The sequence below is a fragment of the Malaclemys terrapin genome, chromosome 9, assembly GCF_027887155.1.
Source record: "Malaclemys terrapin pileata isolate rMalTer1 chromosome 9, rMalTer1.hap1, whole genome shotgun sequence".
Taxonomy (NCBI): Eukaryota; Metazoa; Chordata; order Testudines; family Emydidae; genus Malaclemys; species Malaclemys terrapin.
In genome coordinates this window covers 61592295-61615361 of record NC_071513.1, presented here as the reverse complement: position 1 = coordinate 61615361, position 23067 = coordinate 61592295, and the positions used below count along the sequence as shown (strand labels likewise).

At 42.5% G+C, this 23067-nt stretch overlaps 1 protein-coding gene across 2 annotated transcripts in view; it reads left to right on the top strand.

Annotated features, from left to right (window-relative positions):
• LOC128843392 (glypican-5-like) overlaps nucleotides 1-23067 on the top strand; it is a 646741-nt gene that overhangs the window by 524616 nt on the left and 99058 nt on the right. The gene's annotated exons all lie outside the window — the stretch shown is intronic.

The following is a 23067-nucleotide window of genomic DNA, read 5'->3' as shown; positions in this document are numbered from 1 at the left end:
GCAACCAACAATAAATATTTATTTACACACACACAGAAAAGCCATCAATCTACAGAATGTCAAATGAAGGTTTTGTAAGAGAGATGCAAATTATAAATTGCTAGAACAACAATTTTCTCCAAAAGATTATGGAAACATAATGCATATGGCTTGAGTACGGTGGCATTTTTAATAAAATGCAACTTTTGATAAAAGGAGAAAAAATGAATTGAACTAGCACAAGTGTATTCAATATGCATGAAATTTCTACTTAGTCTGTAAAATGCAGAACAGATAGATAATAACCATTTGCTGGAATTGTAATTACTGTGTCACCATTTGTAAAGCATTTATGTAAAGTACTACACTATTGACTAGCCATGTGCGAACTCTCTGCATCTTATTAAAAATCAAATCATCAATTTAAAATTCTTAACACAGTGCCAGTCATGAAGGCTACCTTAACCCATTACTGCATTTCTTATTTGTGTTTGTTCTTCTTGCATAGAGTTGTATCAAATGTACACTACCTAGATTTTGCAATTTCCTTAAAGATGATCTGCAAATTATTTTTTTAATTAGAATTTTGCTTATTTTTGTTTCTTTATGACTTAAAGGAGGCCTGAAACTTGTAGTGTGTGTTTGTTTGCTTAAGTGTTCTTTCTGCTTAGAAGTATCAGTAATGTAAAGTCTGTGCTTCTCTGGATATCTTTCTAGATGTTTATTGAGCACTCGCAAAAGAGCCAGGGTGTTGGATTTTAACAAAGAAGTCTCTTATCCAAAATGTTCATTAGTTATTGAAGTTAGGTAGGTGTTAACAAAAACCAGGATCCTTTCCTTTCCCAATGAGCTTTCAGTCTCTTTGTCCTTGTGTGCTTGCTATGTCTCCCTTCAGTGGTACAGGATCTGGCCCTAAAAGAACTTCTAAGACATAGGGCCCTGTTCTGCAAATCGTCACCATGTGAGTGGTCCCATTGGTTTGCAGAATCAGGCCATTAGTTTGGTTGGGAAGGTTTATTTTGTTTCTCTGTATTTATAACAATCTGCAGTTCTCAGCACAGATGCTGCAGGCAGGCCTTTGCATCCACACAGAGCCTCAGTGAAGTCAATGAGCACATGCTGTAAGGAGTAGCTCAAAGGCTCACGGCAAAATACACATTAATGGTAATTCCCACCTCACTTCTCAAATGTATAAAATGTTTCTCTTGGGGTCGTGTACAATATGCAGTAACAATAGATGTGTTACATGTACAGTATGTTAACATTAAAGTTTCATGATGTAAGGTCTTTATTCTTGCAAAGTTTTAAGATATTATGTGCTTAAGGAGATTTGTACTGAAAAGAAATTAGAGAAAATTGTCAGTGTTAATGCCATCTGCATGACTGCTAAATTCTCAAGTAATATAAGGCAAGGGAAAGTAATAATTGATGAACCAGTAGGAAGCCCACCCCTTTTTTCTAAAACTATCTTTTGATTTTATTAATACATATATATATGTATATATATAAAATTGCTTCAGTAGCTTGTGATAATGCATGCACATTATATACTGCTAAGCAAAACTCATTTCCATACCTTACATATATGCTAAGTATGATTTTAAGTATTATGTTAATTTAGTATCTTTTGATACAGAAACAAACATTCAAATTAAATAACTGCAAGCTAATATGCTGCACAAAAAATATTTTTGTTGGGCTTTTTTTGCTTATATTTATCATTTTATGGTATAAATAAGTAGCTGATCTAAACAAATGTATCACATCAAAACAGACAATAAGATTTCTTTCTCCAAAATCTTAATGGTGTCTATAAACCAGGGGTAGGCAACTATGGCATGCATGCCAAAGGCGGCACGTGAGCTGATTTTCAGTGGCACTCACACTGCCCGGGTCCTGGCCACCAGTCCCAGGGAGCTCTGCATTTTAATTTAATTTTAAATGAAGCTTCTTAAACATTTTAAAAATCTTATTTACTTTACATACAACAATAGTTTAGTTATATATTATAAACTTATAGAAAGAGACCCTCTAAAAAGGTTAAAATGTATTACTGGCACACTAAACCTTAAATCAGAGTGAATAAATGAAGGCTCGGCACAGCACTTCTGAAAGGTTGCCGACCCCTGCTATAAACAAACAAAGCTCCAACATGAATAGAATTACTTTAGATGCTGAAACAATCTGCTATATAGCTAATGGATTTCTTTATTACTTTCCAATCTAAATATGGCCTGTGAAGTTTGCCCAGAAGTTTGCCCAGAAGTTACTCTGGGCAAATCCTAAAAACTGCAGAGGTGTGTTGTTTAGAGGGGCTCCTGGGGAACCTTGGATTAAGGAGTTTTATTTTTTCTGTAGGAAGAGCAGAATTTGGGATCTGTTGCTATTTTTCTTTTCCTTCATTGTATTGAGACCAACTGAACACTGAATATTTTCCGCAAGGCACTGAAAGCTCTTTGTATACAAAATAAGTCTGCTCCCATGAGTTAACACTCATAGGAGTTGCCTGTTAGTTCTCCATGGGAGCTGCAAGTGCTAAGCCTGCCTCAGGATTTGGCCTCAGGGCCCAATTCTGATCCACTGTCAAAATGGTCCCCCCACAGTCACAGGTTCAGAGGGCCAGCACCAGCCATATTCATAATCCCTTAATGTATGATCCCTTCCCAAAATTACCCCCCTACTCCTGTGGCACAGCTTCTCTGTGGATTTTGGAGAGAGCTAGAATTAGAATGGAAAACTTCTCTGAGTGCTTCTCTTTTTCCTGCCAGAACACACTCCTATACTGTGTATTGTCAATAAAAACAGAGTCCATATCCTCAGCTGGTGTATATCCGCATAGCTCCACAAAGTTCACCCATGCAAATTTACACCCGCAGAGTACGTGCTCCTTAGTATTCACTTCATCTATTTCTTCTGCACATATATTACAAAGGATCACCATGTTAGATTGTGGACTCAGTACTGTAACTTAGCAATAAAACTTTTTACAGTGTGCAGCTGAGAATCCCCCTTTTCTTTAAATGTTGTATTAAATTGAAAAAAAGTGTTAACTCCAATTTTAAAATAAATATTTGTAAAGGAAAAACAGGCAATATTTGACCATGAACAGAAAATAGTCTCCTGCCAAAAGAACAATTATGTTTTATGTTACAGAATATGTTTTGAACTATAACAAATTTATTAATTATCAATTAACACTGCTAGAGGGGGTCCCCTCGGTATCTCAGCTGTTTTGAGATTAACAAATTGCATTGCATCCTCTGATTAAAATGTGAAACCTTGAGACATGCTGAAATTAAAATATAATTCCATTTCAAAAACTAGAGACAAGTTTAACAGGCCTAATTTCTTTTATTGCTGAGGAAGTATATGGTAATATTTTCTACATTAAAATCTAACTTTAAAATAATTTTATTACATAAAGGTTCAACTTCAATGTCATTTCTCAGGCTACATAAATAAATGCAGTTATAGATTTGCTGTTCTCCCCACTGCTCTAGTCTGTTCATCTTCTCTCAGAATTAAGGTGATTAGCTTTAGATAAATCTTACATTCTGTTTGTAATAAACTTATTTAAATGATCCTTTTTCACATTTTATAGTAAACCCATTACCTGCACATTATTCAGACCTATTTTATTGTTTCTTGCTACTTCATGCCACCTAGGGGTATGATCTTATCAGATTTTAAGAGCTAAGTAGCATCAAGCCCTCTTTCTCTTGTGTTAGAGACTTCTGAGGAAAACGGGGGTGGTGCAGGGAGCACTGTTGGTGAATCAGTAGGTGCAATATTTTCTTTCCAGTCAACACTTGGCAAATGTTCAATCGTGATATTGGCTCTAGCATTGCACTCAGTCGGGAGGACTCTCTTTTGGCTGGGAAATGTAAAACCAAAATCTCAATCCCTCTTGCTCATTGAAGATCCCTTGGTACTTTTTTACAACAATAGATATGTTAATCTTAGTGTCCTGGCCATATGTTAGAAGCCATGAGTCTCACATGGTTTTTGATGCTGGTGCATGCAGCAGGCAGGTGCATGCAACAGGCAGGCAAACTATTGTCAATCAGGGCACAAAATGGGAAGGGGGTGGGGTGGTGGGGGAAATGACTAGCATGCTTCTGTCCATCGTCACAAGTATAAAGAGATACTGTTCCCCCCCACACACACACACCCTTATCCAAGCCATCATCAGCTTGGCAATTCTGCCCTTTCCTTTCTGATTTTCCCAAAGTTCCCTTCAGCTTCCTTTTTTCTGCTCCCCTCCTGTTCAAAGTAGCTCTGCAGGTAACATGCCTTCCCCCTCCTTGCTCTGCCTGGCACATCAGCTGAATTTTCCAGTGTCCTGAGAGTCTGCCCATTCTACCTGGTAAACCTGTGGTGGGATTCTGTCCCTTGGGTTTGCTAAGAACCCTTTCATGGTTTAGACACTTTCTTGGCAATTTCTACATGATCACAAATAGGACCATTTACAACTATAGCACAATTTTATTTAATCCTACATTTCAAGTGGCTATTTATATGCTTCTAGTCCCGATCAGAATTACCTTCCAAATGTCCTCAGTTTGAGAGACGTCAGCAATTTTAAAATGCCTAACATGTCAGCAGGAAATCAAACCCTTCCATCAGCAACATTGCATTCCAACTCCACCATTTTCTACCAGGCTGGCTTGTTCTGCAGCTACTCCTGCCAAAGCCCAGTTGTAGAGAGCACTGTCAAAGGGATCTGACTAGTGTAGCAGACTTAGATTGATACAGGTTTAATCCCTCTAACATAAATAGCATTGTGTCATTTTCTCATCATGATGGTAATATAAAATAAGAGTAATAGCAGGAAATATGTGTGGGGAGAAGATAAGGAGCCAGTCTTGCAATGGATGAGACGGATCAGAATAGCTCAGTGGGATGAAGTAATTCATGTGCGTAAGTGTTTATAGAATCAGAGCCTACATTTGGACATAAATGGGGGAATGGCCTTCAAAGGCCGGACTCCAGGAAAACACTTAAGCATGTGCTTAATTACATTAGAGCAAATCATGTTTAAAGTTAAGCATGTGCTAAAGAGCAGGACCATCATTAGGGATTATCCTCTTCTATTCTGATCTTTCCCGGCATTCAGATTTTCAAAACATCTCTCTCTCATTCAATGAAAACAACCCAGGTTGTTTTCTCCAGCTCCCACCTTCCTACAGTCCCTGGCACTATGCCAGGTCTTCTAGAACATACTGTCCACCACAGACCTGACTCTTCTCTCACTGACACTGGTTTAAATCAGGAATAGGGACTGGGGGAGAGAGAGAGAAGTTATTTTATTCAAGATTTCGGAAGCACTCAGAAGCATACAACTATAAGTAGAGTCTCTTAGTCAGTGCCAATCTGGTGTGAATCCATTATGGTCCACGTACAAGACCAGAAATCAAATGATCCATGCAAACAACCAGTTTTTCTGACTTCTAGTGAAGCTGCTCCACTTTGATGACTTCAGCTGCAGCTACAAGCTTCTTAGGTCGCAGCCCCACAACTCTGACTCTGCTCCCCCTTTTATTCAAAAACTGCCATTCCAAAGAAAATAAAATCCATCCCCTACTTATATTCAGCTTGGTGCCCCATTTGTCCATTTCTACCGACTATTCCCAGCTGTGTCCTCCAGTTGATTCACCTCATCCTTGCTTTCCTAAACTCATGCCATGCCCTCTAACTTTAAAATAAAGTTACACTTGCTTTAGTTAAAGAACGCTTCCAAACTCTAAACTTTAAGAGCCAGAAGTTCTTAAAAACTCTTTGACAACAAATCTCTATAGATATAGTAATCTATATAATAGAGTCACATCTCTTTTCTTTCCTCTTCTGTAAAAGCATCCAACAGTGACCAAGAGAAAAATTAGAAACAATAAGCCTCTGGGGTAAAAAAAGTCCGAGAAAAGCAGCGTTGACAAATCTGTCAGCCTCCATAGGAGATGGCATAAAAAGTCATAAGTATCACTGTAAACCAGGTGGATATAAGTGCCGAGTGTCATATTTATTGCTCTGTCATATTTGAGACTATTATTAATATTGAGAAAGCTATCATAAAAGCCATTTCAGTATACACCAACCAAGGTAAAATACTTAAATATGGCTATGAAAGTCAAAAATTGATTTTCCATAAAAGTTGATTCTCAGAGGAATTATGGCCCTTGTGAAAATGGAATACATTTCAGCATGCTAAAAGTGTTTTACCTGGTAATGTGCTAATATCATATTTAGAATGCATTTTCTTCAAGCAGTGGACAGAAGCCTTTCGGCAAGCAGGTATCAGATTGCTATATATAAGAAATATCTCTTGTGTAGCCTTCCGTATAGTAGGATAAAATAAACTCACTTCACTAAATTCAATTTATCTACTTATCCCAACACTGAAGTAGTAGTAGGCATCCTTTGGTCTGGAGAGACCATGGCTATGTGCCCCTGAGAGGTAAAGAATTTACTCAGTTGGTATTACGGCAGCCAAAGCTGTAGCTGAAGTGACCCACTTGAGAGAGACAATCTCTGCCGCATCTGTCACATTTAAAGATGGTGTTTCGACCCTTTGGCCTCTTCCTTCTGTGAGCTCTTTTCTCCTCTGCTAAGCCGAACTGCTTCCTCTTGTAACTCCGGAGACCTTTGTTAACCTCTTGTTTCCAAAGGCTGCGGTCCTGAGTGTAATCTTCCCAGTTATCCACATCCAGGTCCATTTATTTGGGATTGTGCTTGTATACATCCTTGAAATGCAATTTTGGGCATCCTTTGGGTCTTTTTCCAGATGCCAATTCACCATAGAGGATGTCCTTTGGGATGCGCCATCATTCTTTCAGCACACATGCCCAAGCCAGCGGAGACATCTCTGTTTGAGGAACGTTTGCATGCTGGGTATGCTGGCCCACTGGAGCACCTCAATGTTGTTGACTCTGTCCCTTCAGGAAATTCCAAAGATTTGATGAAGGCAACGCATATGAAAGCTGTTGAGCCTCTTTTCCTGATGAGAGTATAAGGTCTCACTCCCTTACAAAAGTGTGCTGATAACACATGTACAATACACAGCGATCTTTGTGTGTTCTGTTAGTTTGTTGTTTTGCCATACCCTCTTGCTCAGTCTAGACATTGTTGTGGTGGCTTTTCAGATGCGGATGTTGAGTTCCATTAAAAGTGTGAGGTTTACTGCAATAGTGGACCTCAGGTATGTGAACTTGTTCACCACTTCGAGTTCATAGTTGTTGATCTTGATGGAGGGTGCTTCCTCAATTCCTTGGCATATTGTGTTCCTCTTTTTTAGGCTGATGGAAAGTCCGAAGTCTTGAGAGGCTTTGGAAAAACTGTCCATTAGACTTTGGAAATGAGTTTCTGTGTGGGTTGTCACTGCTACGTCATCAGCAAAGAGGAGGTGTTGGATAAGGGCCTCCCAAGTCTTGGTTTTAGATCTGAGTCTTGCAACATTGAACAGTTTTCCATCCGATCTTGTGTGCAAGTAGATTCCTTCAGTTGAGGAACCAAAAGTTTGTTTCACTAGTAGGGAGAAGATTCCAAACAGAGTAGGGGCAAGTACACAGCCTTGCTTAACTCCACTATGAATCTGGAAAGCGTCAGAGACTGAGCTGTTGTATTGAACTAGGTTGTATGTGTTTTCATGGAAGGATAGAATCATACTTAGGAGCTTGGGGGGACATCCAATCTTTTCTAGAAGTGCATATAGTCCACTTCTATTGACAAGGTCAAAAGCCTTTGTGAGATCAATGAAGGCTATGTAAAGGCTATGCATTTTACCTGGACAACTAATATTTTAACTTCTTTACATAGAATTCAGCACAACAGATGTCTAGCATTGGTACAGCATGAAGCAAATTTGGGGACGATTCCAGGACCCAGCACAGAAACTCACCATGTTTTTGTTGTATGTCTCTCCTCATCTAAGTTGAGCAAGGGAAGAGATGGATGCTAAGAAAAAATAATGGTAGTATTGCTGTAGGGGAGCAGGACCCCTTGTGTTAGGTACTATATAAAAGGTACATCGTAGTTCTGGGCACTCCCTCTGTCACTATCCTGTAATTCATACACACTGTTAATTGTGTCTTGAATAAGCTCTTGTTGGCCAAATATAAATTGACATTTAACCTTTTGTGTTAATTGAGCTTGGAATGCTGTAATTACAGTGAGGACCTGAAAAAAGAAATTTCTACACTGCTTAGATGAACCTGAAAAAAGCATCCCCCTGTACTGGAAATTGCCTCATCTTATCCCTCTATCAATCTCGCAGGGGATGGCCTTTGAGCTGCGCTCAGCAGCATTCCTGGCATACAAAAAGTGACTCAAACTGGAGAAATACGTAGCAATATGATCTGTCTCTAGCGACCTGACCTCTCAAGAAACCCATTTAAATAAATCCGATTCTTAGAGCTGTATACTCTCCTTGGTCTACAGCAGAAATCCCTCTGGTATCTACCAGAGTTTTGCCATTAGCTTAAATTCAAGTAGGATCAGGCCGATAGTTTGCTTCTTTTGGTTTGTCATTCAGTTAGCAAATGCATTAGTATAGATTGCCGTTGATGGGAATCACTATCTCCTAATGTTCTCAATAGACGGGGCACGTTACTTCGAGCCTTTCCATTGCATGCTGCCTAATAACACATTTCCATCCCCAGTTACTCAATCATGCATACGTACTAGAGTTACAGCAGCATAAACCTGGTGTAACAAGAGTGAAGTATCAGGCTCCATGAGTGCAAACATAGGTTAATATCCTGATTCCATTGAAGTCAATGGTAAATGCTCCCAGTGATTTCAGTAGGGCCAGGATTACATCCATGATGGTTTGAGGGTCATTGTGGGAAGGATGATTAAGGCACTGGCCTGGGACACAGGAACTCAGGAGTCAGTTGCTTACTCTGCCACGGATTTTCCTGTGTGACCTTGGGCAAGTCACTTAAACTCTGGGCCTCATTTCCCTGTTTTTAAAATGAGGATGATAAAACTTACCCACCTCACAGGAGTCTTGTGAGGATAAATCCACTAATGTTTGTGGAAGTCAGATACTACATTTATGGGTGCATATAAGTAGAGGAGTATACATTGCTTCTTTAGCCCTTCTAATACTGTGAGAATTCCAGCCCCAGCTTAAGCAAAATTCACTTACAGTGCTAGATGTTGTCCTGGAACTTTGCTCCTTGCTGTCCAGAAGCCAATAAAAACAATCCTCTAGGGAGCCAGGTGCTTGAGAATTTGGGCAAAATTCCAGCATATTTCTTCTCAAGATTCTGACTCCCTTACCACACCTACAATCATAGGACTGGAAGATTTCATTTTAGTCCAGTTTAGGTCTTATATAATCCTCCTCCTCTCCCATTGGACAGAAAGGCAGATTTTTCCCCCTGAAAAAACCTGCATTTGTTTTCATGAACATAATTTGAGTCTTATTTGAAAACACTTTGCATTTCACAAAGATGCTGGAAGAGAAGGGGGGGCAGGGGGCGGGGTGAGAGATGGGAATTTGCTAAGTTTGCCAGTGATGTGATTCCCCCCCCCACCACCTCCTGCTGCTGTCAATTAGATAGTTATTATTACTGAAGTATATTTATCATGCTAAAAGCATAATAGCCTTAAAAGCAAACGTTTTGGTTCTCTTAAAAAGGCTGTTTCAACATAATGATGACAGCAGTGGAGTTTTAGTGCATTTGAGAAACAAAGAAGTGCAGTACTGTATCAAAGAGAAAAAAACAAAAATCATTTTCTGATTTTGTAGACAATGGGAGATTTTTCTTTGAAAAGTCGCAGAATGTGACCTAGCCCTGAAAAGCAATCCTTCATCTGATATGCACTGAATAAAAAAAAACACACACACACACTATTTAAATAGCTCTTTGGCAGAGGAGAACATGTTGATCTATTTAGTAGAGTAGACTGGAAGACTGTTTTCCTAACTTGTGAAACATTTTGAGATATCAAAAAAGTTTCCTGAATTGATATGGAAAGTCAAAATTTCAAAAAATTTCACCAATCAAAAATCTGAAAGTAAATTTGGTTTAGGTCAATCAAAAATATTTTGTTTTGATTTCAACCATTTTTTCCTTTTTGCTTTTACTATTATAAGTTTAAATTTCAAAAAGAAAAGTTATTCTGAACTGGAAAACTGGATTTTTTGTTGCGAAAATGGCAAAATGAAAGGTCAACTTAAAAGAAATCAAGTGACCCTTTCAGTTTTGACAAATCAGCTTTCTGACAGAGAAACATTTTGTTCAAGACTTCCCAGCTAGCTCTAGTATTTAACCATCTTTGTTTCTTTTTTTCTTTTTTGTTGCCATTGGTGATAGAGATCTAAGAAATAGTATAGTTCACCTCAAGCTACGGTGCTTTCAGCCCTTGCAAGCAGTATCTGTCAGTGGCACATTCTTTCATAAGAATGAATTTCAGGAGAGAGATGCACCTTCATTCCTGCAGGGTGTCCCATCAATCTAATAGTTTCTCCTGTTATAAACTAAAGATGAGCGAAGTGGTGTAATGGACTGTATTTATGTAGCGTAGCTGACAGTAAACAATGACAGCCTCTTTTGTTGGCACCGAGAACCAGCAGTCACCTGCCAAGTTTTACCCCATTATATTTGAAAGAGTCTTTGATCGATATGCGTTTCAGAGTCATACTGCAGTCCTAGCCAGCTTGCTTGATAAAATGTGTACAAAATGTTTGCAAGGGTGGTCCTTCCAACAATTTGATATGCTTCAGGATCTGAACACGGATGAAAATGGCCTCTTAAATTACCTTGCAAAACAGTACGACTCAGAAATATGTCACTGCCTTGCTATTACAAATTGTTTAGCAAACACACTGCTTGCAGTTTCTAGCAAGTATGGCAATCATGAATAACCTATATTTGTTGCTATAGCTATACATTTATAGATATAAAATGCACCATGTGCTCCCATATCAGGTTTCAAACTTCACTCCCAGCCGTTTTGGCATTTCTTTTCAAACTAGAACAATATCCTGTTATCTCAACTGTCTGAGTGTCTAAGGTACTTATATAGCCCCCATTATGGGGTACCTGAGTGCCTCATAGTCTTCAATTTGTTTATCCTCAGAACACCCCTATAAGGTATGGCAGAGCTGTTATCCCCATTTTACAGATGGGGAACCGGGGCAGGGAGACACTAACTGACTTGACGAAGTCCTACAGAAAGTCTGTGGCAGAAAGGGGATTTGAACCCAAGTATCCAGAGTCGCACACTAACCACGGCACATACCTTAATGTCACACTGTGCTGTAAGGACACTTCTGTGTCAATTTGAGCTCACACCACAGCCCTTTTAAAGTTAACAGCACTGTTTGTATGTGTAACCAGTGTATTTTTAACCTAACTTCAGTAGCTGTACTCATTCATATAAATGTGTAATCTTTTTTTAAATTTCCTAAATTGCTTGACTCACTGAGTTCCATAGGTGAATCCTATTACACAACAGCAGGGGTCGGCAACCTTTCAGAAGTGGTGTGCCGAGTCTTCATTTATTCACTCTAATTTAAGGTTTTGCATGCCAGTAATACATTTTAACTTTTTTAGAAGGTCTCTTTCTATAAGTCTATAATATATAACTAAACTATTGTTGTATGTAAAGTAAATAAGATTTTTAAAATGTTTAAGAAACTTAATTTAAAATTAAATTAAAATGCAGAGCCCCCTGGACTAGTGGCCAGGACCCCGGCATTGTGAGTGCCACTGAAAATCAGCTTGCGTGCCGCCTTCGGCACGCGTGCCATAGGTTGCCTACCCCTGCATAACAATGTTCTTGTATCTGTTTTAAATTAATAGCTTTTTAATATAAATAGGTGCTATATTATTCCTAGATTAATTTATCCATTTAATTATATAATGGTTTTAACTTTTCTGTATTATTGCCTACACCAGTGGTTCTCAAACTTCATTGCACCACAACCCCCTTCTGACAACTAAAATGACTACACAACACTAAGGGGAGGGGGATCGAAGCCTGAGCCCACCCAAGCCCTGCCACCCAAGGCAGGGGAGGCCAAAGCCAAAACCTGAGCCCCGCCACCCAGGGCTTTAGCTTTCAGGCTTCAGCTTCAGCCCCAGGCCCCAGCAAGCCTAGCCCAGGCGACCCCATTAAAATGGGGTCGTGACCCACTTTGGAGTCCCAACCCACAGTTTGAGAACCCCTGGTAACCCCTTTCTGACTACACCTTTCTATTATATTTATTTTGTAACTACTGCTAGACACTGAGCATGTGTCTTCATTTAGCTGTTAAGTTATTTATTATTTGTATTACAGTTGGTTCTAAAGTGCTCGAACCAAGATTGGGGCCCCCAGGGCCTGCTTTAGGCCGATTCCCCCGATTCCGTTGAATCGGGCCCTGCGCCTAAGGGGGCCCCGCACCCAGTGGTGAACTGGAGCCGGTTCCCAAGCTCCGGCAGCTATCCGCCCCACCCCAGCTCACTTCACCTCCCCCTCCTCCCCTGAACACTCCACCCCCCTTCTCCTCCCCCTCCACTGCTTCCCGCGAATCAGATGTTCATGCGGCTCCGGCTCCTGGTGGCACGGCACGGCTCCGGCCGAGCGGCTCCTTCCAGCCCTGGCCCGGCTCCGGCCTAGCGGCTCCCTCCAGCCCCAGCCGAGCAGCTCCGGCCCCGCAGCGCGGCACCAGCCCGGCCCCGGCCCCAACTCCGGCTGGGCGGCACGGCTCCAGCTCCGGGTGGCACAGCCTCAGCCCCGGCCAGGCAGCGGCTCCGGCTTCAGCCCGGGCCCCGGGCCCAGCCCTGGCGCGGCTCTGGCAGGGGAAAGCGGCATGGTAAGAGACCAGGGCTGGGTGGGGATTGGATAAGGCAGGGGCAGGGAGTCCCGGGAACAGGGAGCGGGTGGGGGGGTTGGATCAGGGAATGGGGAAGGGGGGGTTGGGTAGGCGTGGGAGTTCTGGGGGTCTGTCGGGGTGGTGGTGGATGGGGTTGGTGCAGTCAGGGGACAGGGAGCAGGGTGAGTTGGGTAGGGGGTGGGGTTCTGGGGGGCAGCTAGGGTGGGGGTCTCGGGAAGGAGTGGTCAGGGGACAAGGGGGGGTTGATGGGTTGCGGTTTCTGAGGGGGGCAGTCGGGGGCAGGACATAGGTGGGGGTCAGATGGGGGGGGTGTAGTCACCGGGCGGTTCTACTGGGTCTTCGGCGGCGGGTCTTTCAGTGCCGCGGAAGACCCGGAGCGAAGACCCGGAGCACTGCCGGGTGAGTCATCCCTGCCGGGGCCCCGCCGAATCAGGCCCCGCACTTTCTAAAGCTGGCCCTGGGGGCCCCTTTATCCTAGGCTTCATACAGTGGAGAGAGAATCCCTGCACTGAAGAGCTTCCAGTCTAAACAGACAAGGGAGAAGATGGGAACCAGAGGCACAGAGAGGGGTCACCCAGCAGATCAGCAACTGAGTCAGAAATAGAATCCAGGTCACCTGATTTCCAGTACACTGTGCCCTGTCCGTTAGACCATGATGTCTCCCCTAGGTACCTAGGTTTTGGGGGGTGGGAGGGAGTGGCAGATAAGTTAAAGTTTGCAGAGGACAAGGGCATAACAGGGAGCCAGAGTGTGCCAACTCCTCAAGTCTGGGTAGGCTGTTAGGATTCCATGGAAGAGAAGGTGGTCAGGAGGCGTGAATGTGCTAATTCAGTCTCATAGAACTCTGATTACAGGTGAGTAACCTCCATGTATGCTTGTGTAGGATACAAGTACCTAAACTACCTTGCTCTAGCCATGGTTGCCCAGTTTTAGATTTGTTAAATTCTTTGGGAGTTCCTCACACAATCCTCCCTTGTTTTAACCAAGCCAAGTAAGCAATTTTGCCCATCTTGTTATTCAACCTCCCTGATAAATTACTGATTCATGGGATTGTGTCTCAGCCAGTTGGACTGTGTTTGGTAATCTAAAGCAGCAATAGATCTATTTTAAAAGTACATTTACATTGTACTTTAAATAAATATATATATATTTATCAGTTTGAATTACAGAAATAAATGTGAATACTAATACACATTTCACGCTAGGATTTCAACTGATGTAAACTGGCATGGCTCCACTGGAGTCAATGACCAATTGTGAATCATGTCCATATACTGTTGCTGAAAGGTTATATTGTACAGAGTAAACATTGATTTAGGTGTATATACATACAGTAGATGTCAGGTTACATTGCACTACTGTTTCTGGAGAATAGCCAATGTATGGAGCACTCTGTGGCTTAGTGACTCTTACTTTAAACTTGGTGTACCTGTTTTTGTGTTAGGGGGCTGATTTTGGTGTACATTTGGTGAATGAGGGTTTAACTACTAGGTAAAGATGCTGACAAACAGGTCAGTTTCTTCTATAGATTGTTTCTGTAAACCTTAGGTTCTGACCTCCAAAACAAAGAACCCTAACATAACTGCTTCATCTGTTTGGAGCAGGGGATAGGAGAGCAGTCTGAAGGATTTGAAATGTGGTTATTAAGGATCTTTTAAAGAACAGACTAAACAAATCACTCTTCCCCTAAGACACTCCATGTCCCATCATTTTTTTCCCAAACAACCACTGTTTTTTATATTTCCTCCTCTTCACACTGTTTTAATAGGCTGTGGGCTAACTTGTGGCATTAGCATGAGCCCTGTATATAGGGAACCACAAAGCTGCAAAGTCCCCGAGGTAGCTGTGAAGTCGATTATAACTGCTCCCGAGGTGAACTCTGCACCAGCCTGCCACGTGGCACTGCGTAGGTCCCCAAGCATGCAGGCACAGCTGAGCCAGCTAGTGCATTGTGGAGGCAGAGCCAACTCTGTCCATTCTCCACCCACTTTGTGGGAAGGAATGTAGAGGTCCCACAGAGTCTATTCTCCTCTTCAGGCAGGTACCCACTATGGCGGCATAATGGAGGAAAGGGGTAACTTATGCCCTTTTGCTGCCCTGGGTGGGTACACAGAATGAGCCAAATATTTTATTTGCAAAAGACAATTTCCCCAGCACAATTTTTTTTTTTTTTTTTTTTTGCGGTGGTGGGTGTCACGCTGTCTGGAATCGCTCACAAGTGTGAGTGCCAGCCTCAGGGCAGACTGTCTAGAAGCAGGCCGCAAACCCCAATTTGGCTGTGAGTTCTATACTTAGATTTCACCAACCAAGTAACAAGTGTGAATGCCTCAAGCACTATATCAGCCTAACCATGGAGTCACAGATAGTCCTCTAGGGCACTTTGGTCTATCTTGCCACTACGGTTACCCCCTTTCAAATGCAGAAAAAACAGAATACACACACACACACACACACAAGGCAAGCCCATGGCAATCCCAACCATAAGGCAACTCCACAATTCCTGACTTCAACGGCCACTTATAATATGTAGAGAAATAACACATATAGATAAGATTGATAACATTGCACATCTCCTCACTCTCCCATGACTCAAACCCTTTCTTACACACACATGCAGTCAGGGCTGTCCCTAGAGGGGTACAGAGCCCAGGACATAGGCGCCGAGTTTCTAATCTGCTGGGGGGGTGCTGCCACCCGCTCTGCCCAGGCCCCACCCCCACTCCACCCCTTTCCCCAAGGCTCCCTCTTCCCACCCTGCTCTACCCCACCCCACCTCTTCCCGTCCCGGCCCCGCCTCTTCTCTTCTTCCCTGTCCAGTTCTACCCCCTCCCCTGAGCACACTGCACCCTTGCTCCTCTCCTTCCAGTGCCTCCTGATGCCCCCCAGTGCCTCCTGATGCCATGAGCAAAACATCTGATCCACGGTAGGCGCTGAGAGGAAGGGGAGATGCTGATTGGCGGGGCCCACCGGCAGGCAAGAGTCACTGTGGGAAGGGGGAGGTTCTGGTGGGAGGCTTCTCCTTGCACCATCTGCCCATCTGCCAGCCTGCTGCTCACCTGCTCACCTCTCTATTTGTCTCCTCACCCTGACCATTGTTAACCAAATACTCCCAATTACTTGAATAACCCCTTCACACTATGTTGACCACATCTGCATTAGGTGCTGTCTACAGCCAATGCTCATAAATTCAGATATAAAAATGATACATGCATATGAATAAGGTGAATACATGCAGAAGATGTTATATTTACACTCACAAGCATATTTCCATAAAGCATTATGGGGTGCAATGTCACACCCTTTTCATGGGTGTACAGGAGAGGGGGAAGGAGGCATAAATCAAAAAAGTCTTTGTTCTTTGATCTTTCACAGTGATTCATTTGGTTTCATTGGGCCTTCTTGTGTGCAAGACCAACACCTTACATTAATTAATACTTCTTTCCTGTTTGAGTTACATAGTTACAGTGGTTTACGATGCACACACTCAATATAAGTTTATACCATGGGATACAGAGATTGTAAGTGAGATCAATACATGCAGCATCCTACAAGCATTTTGTGAAGTCTAAACACATTTTTATAACTTAACATCTATTTTTACAATGATAACACACAGGTGAGCCAGACTGGTTTCCAGCTATGCATTTGTCAGTGCCCAATGAGACCTTGGGGCTTCGGCATGAGCTGGCATCTGGTCTACCAGTATCACAGGGAGTGTCAAAATAATGTTTTCAAAAATGAAAATAGGGCATCAGGTTGTGGCAATTTATCATCACAATGAATGGCAGAAGTGTGTACCTTGCCCCTTATTGCTTTATTTCTCTAGCCTGTGTCAGAGAAAGTGTGGAGAGATACTTTAGCAATGATGAGATCTGAATAGACAAACCACCAATGCTTTGTAGACATAAGTGGAAAATGTTGCACTAGGTTAAAAGCTTCATTCATTTGCATACCTGCAGCACTTTGCTCACACTTGGATTGTGGAGGGTTAATGAGGGTACCATGTGAACTTTTGCTTTATTATAAATTAATAAATGGGTTGTGGAGCCCAGTGGGTATATTTTTAATGTGCTGTTTGGACTCAGCTACTGTGAAGTAGCAGCAGCACTAAAAGTGTTATTTGTGTAAATATTTTCCAGATATCAAATAACCCCTGATGTCTGAGAGAAGGTGTTTTTCTTTTTGAACTGATATCCCAGAGATAATGTGATAAAGTGCATATCAGAATCTTTTTTGTTGATGATGATCCACTAAAACTATCCCTTTGAAACCAGTTCCAAATTATTAACTGACCTAACCATTCAAGGTTCTTTTACTAACAAAACTTAAATAATTCCTTGTATTGGATTTGAATAAAATCTCAGCTGAACTGGACTACTGTTTAAGATTAGTGTTGTGCAAAGGATCTTGCTAAAGCAGAAGTATCAGTTAATTTTAAGCAATATAGGGGAGAAGATTCTAATTTCCGTTTTCAAAAGGCTTTTGATGCTACTTGCGTTTGTTACTAATTGTTAGGCATTGAGTTATTTTTAGCAGCTCTGAATGTTATCTTTTATTTTTGTTTCTTTCTATGGTATATGCACCCACTTTCTTGGCTTGTGTTGCAGTTTTTCTGGGGATTTGTCATTACAGGAATTTAAGATACTGTGTTTTGGATGCCATAGACTAGGATTGAACATGCAACCAATCAGGACTGGAGTCCTTATCTCTGACTCAGACAATGAATGAGAGTACTTTTTCCATTCATCCACATGCTCAATTTGGCTATCAATCATTGACAACAAATGCAAAGTGCTGATGGGTTCATGCTCAGTCTTCAGTCTAAATTTCTAGTCAGAGAGACAGAACTTTACTGACTCAGGAACGAAAATACACACAGACAGCTTCAGAGAGAGCTTGGAGAAAAGAAACAACTTAGAGTAAGCTGGAGAAGTAACTCCAAGCTAAGTTACCACAACTGCTCAGTTAATTTCTGATTAATGTATAAACCTATATATAGTTACAGAGGATGCCATTTAAAACTGGATGGTTTACCACCAAAAACAGTTTAAGTTGCTATAATATTTCCCATTCTACATATGGAGGAAATTGCAAATACCTCACTAAAGTTAAATACCACAAAGAGATAAATACGCATTTAGGCATTGAGGGCAATCTTCTCTCAGATCTCCAAAGCAGCACTCATCTTTGGTATTCTGTTCTTCCTAGATGTGCAGGTCACCTGTTGACATCAAACAAAATCACTCACATGGAATATTCTCTTTTCCCTGTGGAGTGTATCTAATTGAGAGCTGTTGGGCAGGTCTGAGGGAAGAATCTTGCCCTATGTCATTTGAGCACTGGTAATTGAAATGTAATGAATAACTATATTCAGAAGCTAGGTATTTATTCTATATGCAGTACAGTATATTCTACCCTATTTTATTCTCCATGTCTGAGGTTTCCAAAGTGTGATCTGTGGTCCACAGAGCACTTATTAGTGGCCATGGAGAACTGGCTAGTCATGTGTGGCTCCAAGCTTCCAGCTGCTGAATTACATTTCAAGAAGCTAAAAATGCATTAGATAATTTAATATTCTTTGGCATGCTGAAGTTGCCAGAGGGATGTCATATGACTGTTAGTGGGAAAGGAAAGGATTCATGCAATTGTGAATCAGAGGGGTGAAGGTCTTCAAGATAACTTCTCTATTGAAGCTGTGGTCCATCTTATTATGAGAACCAATGTGTGTATTATACTTACATTAGCAAATTATTCTTCAGCTGCAGCAGTCCAGTTTGGATTGGAGAGAGAGCTCTGGTGTACCTAGTGGTGCTCTAATTTAGTGCTAAACCCATATTCAGCCCTGCCAATATATCACTGTTTAAAGAATAGGTCCTTGGTGGTTTTTAAAGTTGTAACTTTTATTGATTTCAATGGGAGGCATGATTCTGAGTACAGAATTGTGCCCTTTGAAATGAGAGTACCAATAAAACAAGGGACTTTTAAGTGGGAGTTGAAATCAAGGTCCATGGTACCAGAAGCCACAGTCCTGAAAGCCACAGCAGTAAGACAGATGCAGCCTCAGAAACCCAGGATCCTCTTGGGATTCAGATGGGAAGGAAGAACAATTAGGGACAGAGGGTGTGATTTTCAAAAGCACCTGAGTGAGGTAGGGGCGAATACAAGTCCCATTGCCTTGAATTGGTGACTAAAAGGAGACAGTAGAAATGCATCATGCGATGCAACCATTGGGCAGATTCCTAACCAAACAAAATTAACAAACAAACATACATAGAAATGTGGTTAATTTCGCACTGCTAAGATATTTTGAACGCTGGCAAAGGTTGCTCTGGAAATGGGCTATTCTTGCATAGTCTTGAGTATGATTTTCCTTATTTAGCCCTTTGTACTGAACAAGTTTGATTATTGCCTGAGGAAACATTTGGTCTTATTAGCTTAGGTCGGTTAGTTGCAATTATATATTATGATGCAGCTCGGTCCTAGTCCTGGTCTAAGGCATTAAGTTATATCTGTCTTTTAACCCATGAAGTGCTTTTTAGATGCACAATCGACATGACTGGAAAAAGGCACTCATAACCAGGTGGGCTTAAAATATACAATGAAGGAGAGACTGCAATGAACAATAGCCACACAGATGCCTTATCATTAATCTGACATCAGTGGAGAATACTGTTGCTGTGCAGCCTTGTCAGCTTGCCAAAGGGTGGGATTTTTGTAAAGGTGTGAACAGGGCCAGATTAAGGGCATGTGCTTCGGGCCCCAGCTCCTAGGGTGACCAGACGTCTTGATATTAGGGGCTTTGTCATATATATTAAACTATATCCCCCCCTCCCCACTCCCCCAAAAAGTACTGATTTTTCACACTTGCCATCTGGTCACCTTACCAGCTCCTGGAGTGAAGTGAGGACCTCAAAATCTCAGCTTTCATGGTTGTTTCTGGCTCTCCTGTTTGTGAAATTGACCTTGGAAACATGAATCAAATGATGCAGTCATATCCGCCTGAGTCTGCAGACAACTTGAAACAGTAACTGAGAGGTGTGAATGGTCCCCTTCATTTCAGTGAGTTGTTATCTCTGAGACCCACTATTCTGATATGGTCTACACCAAAATCACCCCAGCAGAGCACTCTGTGGGTGAATTCCTGGCACCGTTGCAGTCAATAGCAAAACTCCCCTTGACTTAAATGGGCTATGATTTCATCCTGGATGTGGGTTTGTGCAGGGGACCTTTGCTTCCACAGCTCCATTATGGCTCTGCTGAGGTGGTGCTGTAATGCCCCCTTCCCCCCATACAGAGGCCTATGCTCGGTTGGGTGGGAGCAAAGTCTTCTCTCCTGTGGGCAGACTGCAGCTTATCTGAAAACAGTGATGGTCTAGGGAGTGGGGGTAGACCTACGTGTGCCTGAAAGAGAATGGTACCGGCTCCCAGAAGCAGCTGAGCAGGCAACTCTTCTGTGGATGGCCTCTGCCACTTCCGCTTCAATGATGTGGTGTGGAGGGGGAAAGACACCTTGGGGTCCCCATGTGTAGCACTCCATACTTAAAGCAATACGATCTTCCTAGTGTGGATGCAGTTATACCAGGATAAAGGTGCTTCTGTTAGGATCACTTATTCCAGCACAGGATGGGGAATAAGATAGACCAGTCTAAGACACTTTTATACCATATACCTGCATCCACACTAGAGCTGCAAAAGTGTAGATATTTTAGTATAAACAAAATCACCCCCAACTGACATAGTTATACCAGTACAAAAACCATGTCGAGACCAGGCCTGAGAAACTCCCAAAGCCAATAGACAGAATCTTCCCTTCCTGATGCAATATGTGCACTGTAGGGGGAGGAAATCTCCATTCTGTCACAATTACTGCATTTTACAATAATTTAAAAGCTCAAATTACTTACATGTGGAGCTAAAATCGCTCTAAGTGCATTTTTATTGCCTGACTCTGCAGCTGCCATTTACAGGTTAACAGCCCTAATGGTTTTACATAATAAGAGAAGGAGTATATGCACCACACACTGTTAGAAAAATGATATATGCCCTGTTATTTGGACACAAATAAATCACTAAAAGCCCTGTTCTGTTTTGTACCTGATGTTTTGTTTTGAAGTTTTGTTGTTTTTTTTAAGAAACAGCCTGTTGGACTAGTCAGCATTAAAAGGTTGTCAATGTGTAAAAAGGCTGTCACTGAAATTTTATGATGAAGAAAATCAAGCTCGTTGCAAGTGGTTATATTTACAGTGGATTGGCAGGTGGGTATCGTGGACTATAATGTCCAGTGTCACAATTTTTACACAGTATAACTCTTCTCCATTTTCTTCCTCCCAGAAAATAACCAGCTGTTTTAGGATTTAAGGATGTATTGAAGCCTTGCAATAGAATGTACACCTGACTGAGGTGAACAGAAAGTGCTCTTTAGGAGATGTTCTAAAAGAGCATAGGTGGCAGAGTGACAGAAACAGGCTTTTCAGATCATTGACCAAATAGAGAGCAAAGTCATACGGGTGAAATTCATCCTCATATGAAGAAACAATGTCCTCTGTGAATAAGATTTTCCACAATCCTTTTTACTCATAGATCTCAAAGTGCTTTATAAAGAGGCTCACCCATCTTTCCTTAGAACTTTTCATCTGTATTTTTCAATTGCAAGCATCGCTTCATACCTAACGTTGATCAGAAAAATCAGTGGGGGAGGGGGGTTTCCATGGAAAGTTCTGATGAAGAATCAAAAGTTGAAATATTTCTGCCAAACCCCAAGATATTTCAGCCCAAAACTTTGTTTAAACCTGAGCATTTTGATGTGGAAGTGTTTCTGTAGTGCCTTGTGGCTGTTGTAGCTTGAGGGCCCCAGCATCCCAACATTGCCCTCCTATTGACTTGAAAGCATTTAGATGAGTTAGAGCAGGGGTCTCAAACTCAATTTACCTTAGGGCCAGTGCCAGTCCTCAAATCCTCTCAGTAGGCCAATAATGTCACTCATGCCACCCAGAACCCGGCCCCCAAAACTCTACCCGTCCCCCCCCACGCCTAAGCCTCTGGGAGGGAGTTTGGGTGAGGGAGGAGGTCTGGGATAGGGGATTGGGGTGCATGGTGCAGGCTCTGGGAAGGAGATTGGGTGCAGAAGGGGCGAGAGGTTGGGCTCTGGGAGTGGGTCTGGGGTGCAGGCTCTGGGATGGAGTTTGGGTGCTGGGTGCAGGCTCTGGGCTGGGACTGGGGAAGGGGGAAGGGGGAGGTGTGCAGGCTCTGGGAGGTAGTTTGGGGCGGGAGGGGGTATTTGGGGAGGGGGTGGGGTACAGGCTCAGGGAGAGGGTCAGGGGGTGCAGCGCTTATCTGGGGCTCCAAGGCAGGATGAGACGGGAGGCCTCCATGCGCTGCTGCCCCCAGGCACCGCCTCTGCAGCTTCCGATTGGCCACAGAGGTGCTCGGGCCGGAGGCAGCATGCGGAGGCACAGCGCCGCCCCGTTCCAGGGCGGCAGGGGGGCTGGCAGCCACGTGTAGTAAGCATGCAGGAAGCTGCTCAGCTCTGCTGCGCTGTGGGAGGTGGGCGGGGCCCTAGGCCATTTCAAATCGCCTCGGGGATGCACGGGGAGCAGGGGGGAGTTCCCAGGGTCAGCAGGCGGAGCCAAGGGAGAGACCTGGCACCAAAATTGCTGGAGCCCCACGTGCCGCATTGGGGAGGTTCTTGGGCCACAGATGGCCCACAGGCCAGGAGTTTGAGACCCCTGAGTTAGAGGGTCATGCGGCATCTCTATCCATTCAATCCTTGCTGAGATTATCAGGTAGTGTGCCAGCAGTGGTAGAGAGTGGAATCATTTCTGTCCAATAGTGACTTTTGATTTCCAAAACATTTAGGAAAATGTAGTTACATGTCATAAGGGCACCCACAAACTCTAGCCTCCCTAGGAGATGCCGGAATCCTTGTAGTTTGATATTATATTATTGTGGCACTATGAAAGCTTCAGATTGTGCTTTGCACACACATGCACTTGAGTCCATGCTCTCCCTTTTATTATTAATTCTTTATTGGATACAGCTTTGTCAAACATTGCTGCTTAGCAAGTATGCCAAGACCAAAAAACATATTTGCTCTCAACTGTAGGTTCTTTCTCAGTTTATAATAGATCAAATTTGAGAAAATTCAGGGCCAAATATTCTACTCACTTACATCCTTTGCAACCCTAATGGAGTCAGCGAGCTTAATCTTCCTGCTGGTTTTGGTGGAGCCAATGAGATTGCATTAGGTGTAAGTCAGGAATGAGCAT